General features: G+C 35.8%; 1 pseudogene across 1 annotated transcript; it reads left to right on the top strand.

Moving 5' to 3' along the window:
• The first annotated feature begins 283 nt into the window (after positions 1 to 283).
• Positions 284 to 7,768, top strand: LOC306639779 (olfactory receptor 4C3D-like; annotated as a pseudogene). Its single transcript has 2 exons — positions 284 to 490; positions 6,807 to 7,768. The product of its transcript is annotated as an olfactory receptor 4C3D-like (transcript).
• Positions 7,769 to 8,109: the final 341 nt, after the last annotated feature.

Here is an 8,109-nt window from a genome sequence, read left to right as displayed (position 1 = left end):
ACCACCTGTCAGAAGCTGTTGTAAAGGTAGTTTCAGCATCCTTGCTATAAAAAGCTGAATTAGACAATTGCAGAGGCTTAATATCAGCTCATTTTACAAAATCGAAGAAGTAGCTTGTTACTTTTTTTCCAGCATAGATGGAAGAAAATATTCTTATATTCTTATATTCTCAATATGAAAATTCGATATATTGCTCATCATATTTGCTACTTAAGAATATTGTTTTCACAGGTTAATCCACAACTTCTGAATTCATCATCAACACAGTAAAGAAAGAAACAGAATGAATGTTACTAATTTATCCTGCTGGGACTGACACAGAATCCCCAGATGCAGAAGATTCTATTTTTGGTGTTTCTTATCACCTATGTTGTCATGGTCACAGGAAACCTGCTCATTGTGGTTACTGTCCTCTGCAGCCAGACCTGGCACTCATTCTGTTTCTTTCTTTACTGTGTTGATGATGAATTCAAAAGTTGTGGATTAACCTGTAAAAACAATATTCTTAGTAGCAAATATGATGAGCAATATATTGAATTTTCATATTGAGAATATAAGAATATAAGAATATTTTCTTCCATCTATGCTGGAAAAAAAGAAACAACCTACTTCTTCGATTTTGTAAAGTTCAGTTCCAGGTTAACAACTGATAACAAAATAAAACAATTATAACATGTAATGAAATTTTGTACTTTGGGATTATTATTAAGTGAGATAAGTGTTTGAACATAAGAACTATGATACCTACCATAATAGTATTTCTGATAACCTAGACACATACAAAATGACTAAGGGGTGGGTAGTGCACAATAGATGTGAATATGCTGGACAAAGAGGATGATTCATGTCCCACCAGGATGGGATGATGTCAAATTTCTTCATACCATTAAGGATGGCTTTTAATAGAAAATTTATGACTTATTTTTGGAATTTAAACTATGAATATGGTTTTCCATGGCATGAATACATGAAAATTGCTGTACTTTAAAGCCTTTCTCATACCTATGGATTTACTGTCAAAAAACTTTCACAAAGTAAATGTTATTATCATTATTCATGTTTTATAGGTAGAGAAAAATGCAGTTCAAGAAGTTTCAATAAATAGTTCAATGTTAGAGACAGACCTAGTGTTCAGATCTGCATTCTTTTAGGTCCAAAATCAATGTTCTTTCAAATATACCAAAGGGCATTAGAAAAAAGAAAGTGTTTGCATTAGAGCTTCTCTTGACTTGTAATGAGTTGAAAATTTTTCCATTATAAATTCAGATCTTCACAACGTGCTGAATATATAATCAATTGGTTTGAGAAAGCTGTACTGCTTACTGGCATTTAAGACATTTTGAAACAAAGACACAGGATGAGACCTTGGAATATCTTGATATATCTGATTTTAAATTTATATTTCATTTTGGTTGCACTGAGTAAATATTGACAGTGATTATAAAAATGAGTTTTTTGTAAACCTATGTGAAAATTTTTAAATGTCCTTACATGGTCTCAATGAACTTATAAAATTGAAATCTATTGTTCTATATTACAAAGAAAAAGGATCAGAAAAGTTAAATAACTAAATCATACAACACATACATTCATCTCAATTCTAAATATTCTTAATACATATCCTTTGGTATTTTCCATATATAGAATTCCCTTGGGCTAGTGTTTAATTAAAATTTGGCATAAAAATATTTTTATCATATGTCATAAGAAGTGCCAATTTATTAGGTTAAAAATCATCAGTGGCAAAAATTTCTGATTTTTTTCAAAAGCACACCACACAACTATTCCACTGTTAAAAAGTTGTTTTTATGTTTAGTTCCTTGAATCTGGAATCCTTTTTGACAACTACTTTAGGAGATGGCTTATAATCATATAGAAAAAAAATCTGTAATTGACCAAAGAAAATACTTCTCAGCTAACCAGCTCAGCTTACTTAAAAGTCTTTGTTGGGAATAACTTTCAGGTCTTTTAAAAACTGCAGTCTGTGACCACAGTAGAAATAGAAATGTCATGCTTATAGATGTGTCTAAGTTGTCACTTTCAATAGAGTCAGTCTCCCACTTCACAGCTACCACATGTTTTGTTTAAGAAATCAGTGGACTGTTATGTAACAATATTTAGCAAGCATATATTGATTGCAGAAACTTCCTGGAGAAGAACGCAGGCTTCAGCACCAGGAAGCCTGGGTCTACCTCTCACTGAGTCATCATCTCATTCCATGACCTTAAATAGCTCATACTATTTCTACAAGCAGGTTACTTAGGAAATTTAGAAGGTGTAAAAGTGATTCTGTCCATGTTAAAATGTTTATTACCTTAATTATTGGTTCATTCTACTCTATTAGAAAAGTCAAACCAGAAGGTTTTTGAGAGATTATATATGATAGATGAATAATTGGCTATGTTTCTAAACTTTTTCATTTTTGTAAGCCGTTTAGGAGTGTCTTCCTGGGACAAAAGGGGTTTTGAATTGGACTAAGGCAATATGAGCCCTGCATGTGGTGTTTTGTTGCCCTGAGGAGTGTTCCTCTGCCTATGAAAGGCCATGGAAATGTCTGTAAGGCTTCCAGATAGGCGGGTATGTGTTTTTTGTTGTCATGAACCTGTCAAATGTCCTGCTAACACGATGACTGCCTTCCTACTGACTGTGATCTGATCCATACTTAATTTCTCCCATTTTTCTTTCTGGTTTGCATTATGTTTGAAATATCTGTGGTGCTGTCTGTTCAGAGTTTTGTATATTCACTCCTTGGATTTTCTTCTGGAATCAGACTTTCCCTTATAGCTCTAGGAATTATTTTATTAAAAAGATCCCTTCATATACAACACTCACTGATCTGGACCTTACTCCATAGACTCTGTCCTGTCTCCAGTTCACAGTAATCTATGCTCTGGGGACCTCAACTAGACAGCAGTGGGGAATCCAAAATACTCTCTACACATCAGTCTTTTTAGTAGAGGATGATGAACGATGAATGGACTGTGAAAAATGGGTTTTAATCATTATTAGGTTGGGCATGACAAACTTAAGTATGTGCTCCTTCTCCATTCTGAGATTGTGCTTTTATTCCAGAACTGAAGGAAAAATTGAAGAACTTTTCACAAATGCAACTTTAGCAGAATGCATATTCATTATAGTTATTTGCACAGTTTCAATCCCTCATTCAAATTTCTTTGTCACCTTCTATCACAAATGTAATAGCACTACAATAATTCAAGTATTTGGTCAAACTAGGCTTGATCATTTGGTTTCATTTTTCTGAAACTGTTTTTCTACCCTGATACACGCTGCTCACAGTGATGACATTTGTGCCAATTCAGAGGTATGTACAATTTATTTTTCTTATTTTAGAAAATATATTTGAACATGGATGAGTGGATATAGTTCTATATAGGAATATTCCTGCTTTTAATTTAATTCAGTTTGCTCTTAAAAATAATTTTAAATATTAGTGAATGATTCCAGTAGGCCTTACAATTGGTGGCAGCATAAAAGTGTTATCACACATTAGTTATAAAGCTAAACAATCTAAAAATAAAGACCCTGGCCCAATACCTTTGTGTTACCTTGGGAGATGATGTTTTGATACCCTGACTTAGTTTTCCATGCTATTAGGCAGGGTGCCTTTTGTCTATTACACAGGGATTTTACTAGATTAAATTTAAATGGTTGAAAAAATGTATTTTACAAGTCTAAAGATAATTTGAGAATGCAATTATTTTCATTATAACTTTACTCTAGTTCCAGAGTTGGCATGAGAAATGACTGCTTTGAAGAACTACTATGAATTGTACCTGATGTGAAGTGCTGTTCTTACAACATGGGTCACAGGCCTGGGAGTGTAGCTCAGTGGTAGAGACCTTGTCTAGCATGTTCAAAGCTGGGGTTTCATCTCCAGCACTGAAAAGACAAAAAGTCTAACAAAGAAACATTAGTTGATAAAGATAATATTATAATAAAATTTAAGACATCAGTTACCTACTCAAATGTTCAATTCATACCACACCAAATATTTAAACTCCATACTAACATACTAAGTTCCTGTATCATCAAATATCCAAATTCTGTAATGGCAGACTCATTTTTGCTGTGTTTTCTCTTGACAGAGGGATTGTCTTCATGTGGATTTAAGGAAAAAGTTAACAATTAAACATGAGTGCTGTGAAAGTCCTCTAATGTTCAGTTAAGGTGAAATAATTGGGTTTTGGCAAGCTCTGCTAATGGCAGTGAAACACCCCTGAGGTCTAATTAGCCCCAGCTAAGATAGGTCACAGAAAGTGTCTACAAACAGGATATGTGGCAGCTCTTGCTAAGGCTCCAGAAAAAGTCACCATCCAGAGGTGCACTTATAAATCAACAAGGGCTCACTGTGGCTGAACTATGTGGCAATTTTACCCTCACTTTACCTTTTGGTGAATTAGCATGCATGGGGCCCTGGCCATGGAGCTATGTCAGACAAGATGATAGGTGAGAAATCATGTAATTACAGATTCACAGGATTTAATGCACCTTAAGAATCATATAGCAACCTCTCATTTTCACCAAGTTGAGGTTTTAATCTCTTCTTCAGCATGTTAGTCAACAAGAAAGATTGAGGGGCTGGGGATATAGCTCAGTTGGTAGAGTGCTTGTATGCACAAGACCATGAGTTCAATCCCCAGCATCACCAAAAAAAAAAAAAAAAAAAAAAAAAAAAAGATTGAATCAACTATAATCCCACCAATTTAGAAGCAAAAATATTTTGGGTCTTTTTTCCTTTTAGATGAAAATATTTAAATTAATAAGAATTATAGTAGAAATTAAAATTTGCATTCCAAATATTACCCATTAATTATTACAACATAAGAATTATGACATTATACATATTTGAAATATCTCTGTTAACAGCTAGCAATTATGGGATGCACTATATTATACGCATAAACTTATCTAATGTTGGACTTACAGTTTCCAATCTTCCATGGTTCTTTGTAATTGTGCTGAATGTGTTTTTACCTAAGAATTCTCCACTTCTATAAATATTTCCCTATATGGTTTATTTCCAGAAAGATTACTGTGAAGGCAAAAAGAAAAGACAAAATGATTTTTATTTCTTCAGAGTTATTTCTCAGTCACTTTCTCATTTTATTTACACCATACTCTTTCAGATCTACCAAATAGATCTCAGAATAGTGGAATACAATGAAAGTGTTCAATTTCCTTTCCATTTATGTACACGATTTTTTGAAAATTAGGAAAGAAATCACTTTATCTGCTTAACTTTGAAAGGGAAAGAAATGTTTGCTTTTCTCAGAATCTATTTGGTTATATTTATGTTTTTTTTTCTGTTCATTTCATTGGGGAATTTATGTCTCCAAATTGGGATGATTTTTCCCCATTCTGTTCATGGTTATTCTTTAATATTTAAAGTTATGCATGATGGATGCTGTGGAAAGATGAAGATATGAGACTGTGCATTGCAGAAACATAGAGAAGTAGAGAAGATCATCCAGCTCATGAATGGATGAGTTGCTGCTGTGTAGTGATAAAAAACAGGGGAGGGATCACTAAAGGATTTTGGTAGAGATGATTGTATAATTTGTATCCACAAAAATACATTAATATGCATAACAAGTGTCCAGTGAATATTTGTGGAGTGAGTCTAATAGTTACTTGCATTTATTATGAATTATATGTATTTGTATTTATAGGTGTGTATTGAGGCATAGTATCTTATCTATCCATCCTACAGTCTCTTTCTAGTCTCCACATTAAATTTCTTTTTAAAGAACTTTGTAAATAAGGTTTTCTTTTTGCCCAGTAGATTGTAATAAACTGACATCCTATTAAAAAGGCTTTTTTTGTTCCAGTCTATTTTAAAAATAAATTTAATGAAAGGGATTATATTAAATTATATGTCAAATATAATTTTGAAGGAGGAGCACTTTTAATTAACCAACATAATTATCCTGAAAGTTAAATTGCCCAATAACATTACATAAAAAGTATGCCAGAAACTGAACTGAAGTTTATGTTTGAGAAGTTTATGTTTTTCATAAGTAGATGATGTGGAGAAGCAGACTGAGAAGACAAGGATACTTGAGTTCTTGGTTTATGGCCACAGAAGCTTGTGTATCCTCATATACGGAAATGTAGGAAGTGAGGGAATTCACTGTGCATTTATTCATTACCTCACAGGTAGCTGATGCTGAAGACACTGTGCCAGATGCTGTACTAAGTACACCAAGGAAAGAGACAAGAATGGCATGTTGCTATGGTAGGTGCCAGAGAGGTGAGTCTCCCATAATTTATGTATATTTCCTATCTGCCTGCTCACTGTAGATATGTCTTGTCCATGTCCTTTCACAGGTAAAGCAGTGGGTTCAAATGTAAATTTTGGAAGAGAGAATAGCATTTATCAGTGTGCAGCACTTTAAAGCTTACAAAATACATCCCGAAGTTATAATTTGTGAATTCACAGATGCAGATGGGGCTCAAAAGCAGAGGACACTGGGATTATTAACAGGATCACATGGAGTTGGAAACGGGAATTGAGATCTCTTGTGTTTAGCCCAGTGTTTTTTCAGTAAATTACACAATAACTGTCAACCCACGGAGGCTACAGGTGACATGTAGATATCTGAGGAGAAGAAAGCATTATGGAGGAGAGTGAAAAAGAATAACTGAGGCAGTTACTAGGGTGGGGGACTGTGGGCAAGGATATGCTCCGCAGTAGCAATGCCTGCCCCATCTCCATACTATGAAACTCAGCATGCAATACATTTATAACTAGTGAGTTATCTTTCTTTATCTTTTTTGCAGATAAGTAAGGCCCCAGGAAGATGTTATTTCCTGCAAGGATAACCTCATGTCTCCCAATAATGTGACTGAATTTGTTCTCCTGGAGCTCATACAGAATCCACACCTGCAGAGACTGCTCTTCATCATTTTTTTTTTGTTGTTGATTTTTCTCTTTACTGGTGCTGGCCAATCTGTTCATCATCATCACCATCTCCCTCAGACCCAGGCTTTCCACTCCTATGTAATTCTTTCTCACCTACCTGTCCTTCATAGACACCTCTTACACCTCTGTCACCATCCCTAAAATGATCGTCGACCTGCTCTACCAGAGGAGGACTATCACGCGGGTGGCTGTCTGACTCAGCTCTTTGTGGAACACTTCCTGGGAGGCTCAGAGATCATCCTCCTCATTGTCATGGCCTATCACCACTATGTGGCCATCTGCAAGCCTCTGCACTTCAAGAACATCAAGAGGCAGGGACTCTGGCGTTTCCTGGTGGTGGTAGCCTGGATTGGAGGGATCCAGCACACAACTGTGCAAATTCTCTTCATGATCAGCCTGCCATTCTGTGGTCCCAATGTCATTGACCACTTCATGTGTGATCTCCTCCCATTATTGAAACTGGCCTGCAGAGACACCTACAGGCTTGGAATGGTGGTGGCAGCCAATGGTGGAGCCATGTGCTTGCTCATTTTCTCCATGCTTCTCGTCTCCTACATCGTCATCCTGAGCTCCCTGAAATCCCAGGGCTCTGAAGGACAGCGCAAAGCACTCTCCACCTATGGCTCCCACTTCACAGTTGTAGTTTTCTTTTTTGTGCCTTGCATATTCACCTACGTGCGTCCTGTGGCCACCTACCTGGTGGACGAGTTGGTGGCTGTGTTCTTTGCAATCCTCACTCCCATGTTGAATCCTATAATTTACACAGTGAGAAACACAGAGGTGAAAAGTGCCATGAGAAGCTTGTTGAAGAAAAGAGTTATGTAGTCCATTCATCGTGCCAAGTGACGACAACCCTAAATATGGAAGATCAAACCTGCTGCACACACAGTGCAAGAGGAGTAGCACATTTTGCAGATCATTAGGAAAAAAGTAAAAGCTCCCCCAAATGAACATTTATCTGACACTTAATAGTGGCAAGACCTTTTGCTCGGTGATTTTGGTAGTGTTTACTGTGTTTTACTGAATGCGATGTTCACATGCAGATCTCTGGTTTGATGATTCTGGGGTGTACATTCCTCCACAGATTCAGTGGGACTTTAGTAAATTCTTCATAAATGGGCTATTTGGGTAAAATTGACTTTGTGCAGAACCTTGGTCTCAGAATT

The sequence above is a fragment of the Sciurus vulgaris genome (genome assembly GCF_902686455.1).
Source record: "Sciurus vulgaris genome assembly, chromosome: 11".
In the NCBI taxonomy this organism is placed as follows: domain Eukaryota; kingdom Metazoa; phylum Chordata; class Mammalia; order Rodentia; family Sciuridae; genus Sciurus; species Sciurus vulgaris.
This window is presented reverse-complemented; position numbering and strand designations above follow the sequence as displayed.